This window comes from Penaeus monodon, chromosome 8 (genome assembly GCF_015228065.2).
Source record: "Penaeus monodon isolate SGIC_2016 chromosome 8, NSTDA_Pmon_1, whole genome shotgun sequence".
Classification (NCBI taxonomy): Eukaryota; Metazoa; Arthropoda; class Malacostraca; order Decapoda; family Penaeidae; genus Penaeus; species Penaeus monodon.
In genome coordinates, this window is record NC_051393.1 from 44,182,331 (window position 1) to 44,184,145 (window position 1,815).

Consider the following 1,815-nt stretch of genomic DNA (forward strand, 5'->3'; position numbering starts at 1 on the left):
CTCCCCTTCTATTTTCTACTTTTTCCTTTGGAAAAAAAACGCAAAATGAAAAAAAAAAGACGAAAAAAAGTTAAAAAACCCAAAATAAAAAACCGTAAATTTTTTAATAAAACCCGGGTAGTGGGAGATAACACCCCCTCTTCTCTGTTGCCTTTCTTTTTTTCTTACTCTGGCCCCTTTCGTGTATGATTGGCTCCCCCCACTATATATTTCAGTCGACCGGCACGGGACCCCAAGGAAACCTGCTACAGTTCCCGGGCACCCTTTGGATACCGTGGGGAAGGAGTCATCGAAGGATCGCCCTAGGCCCCCCGGACCGAATTTTTGTCAGAAAGGTGTTAACCGTCCCCGGTTGTGGACGGGGGTTGCCTGCCAGACTCCCCTAGATCCAGCAAACCACACCTTTGCCGCAGGTACCGTCGCCACAGAATGTTGTGCTAGGCAAGCCTGGCGGACGCCTGCAGATCCGTCAACTCCAGGGCTCTAGCGCAGGTATAGCCGCCCCCAGATGCCCCCCCTGCCCCACGCCCGTAGATCCGGGGCGAAATTACGAGGAGTGTGGAGCGAGAAGGACCTGGACGAGACTGTGAGGACGTGTGGGCGAGGACGCCGCCGATTAGGGGGCCAGGGCTAAAGGAGGTCAAGACAATCTGAATCAAGAGGACCGTGGAGACTTTCGGTGACGTGTGGCATCGAGGGCGAGCAATTACACCAGGGGCCGAAGGGCGAGGACAACATGGACGAGCAGCCACAATTTAACCCGGACACGCACGAGAAAAGAGACGCCGCCAATTAGGTCCCCTTGAGGCAAATCTAAAACGCCCCGAGGGTGAGGCGTGAGTAGGGGCCGAGCAATTACAGGGAGGATCAATGTAGCAGAGGAGCCGTGCCCACCCGCTCCCCCAATGTTCCTCACTGCTGCTTCGCTTCCAGCTGGAACGGTCATACTTATACCGAGAAGACCTAGGCCCAGGGGGTCCCTCGCCAGGACCAGCCTAAGGCAGCTCCGCCCCCCCTCCCCCGGCAGCTGGCCGCGACCCCACACCACCATACCCATAAGAAACTGTCTCGTGTGTTTTATACTGCGTGGTATCAACTCTCAGAAATAAAGAGTCAAGCCGTAGCAAGAAAAAACTACCATCGTTCACCATTTTTACTAAGGATGAGAGCCTTTATAGTATATATAAAATATATATATATATAAAAATTTTATATATATATATAAATATATATATATAATATATAATATATACACATATATATATATATATTTTAATGTTTTGTGGGGTGTATGTGTGGTGTGTGTATATATATATATATATATATATATATATATATATATATATATATATATATAATATTTTATATATTTTATATTTTATATATATATATATATATATATGTTATGTAATATTCTCTCTCCCCTCCTCCCCTCTCTCTCTCTCTCTCTCTCTCTCTCTCTCTCTCTCTCTCTCTCTCTCCTTTTCCTCTCTCTCCCCTCTTTTCTCTCTCTTTCCCCTCCTCTCTTTCTCTCTCTCTTTCTCTCTCTCTTTCTCTCTGTCTACCTATCTATCTATCTCTCTACAACATCCTTAACTTTCGGTGCAAAGCTTTTATCTTTTGTTTTGATCCTTAATCTTTTGCAGGGGACAGATGCTTTTACCTGGGGCTTTTGGTACTGCATGTCAAATAACTGGATGTTTTGAATTTTTGCGGTGCAGCCTTTTTAAGAAGTGGGGGGAGGGGGGTTTTCATCAATGTTTTATGCAACGAACTGTAACAGGCAGGACGCTCGGAAGAACGGAAGGGGCATTT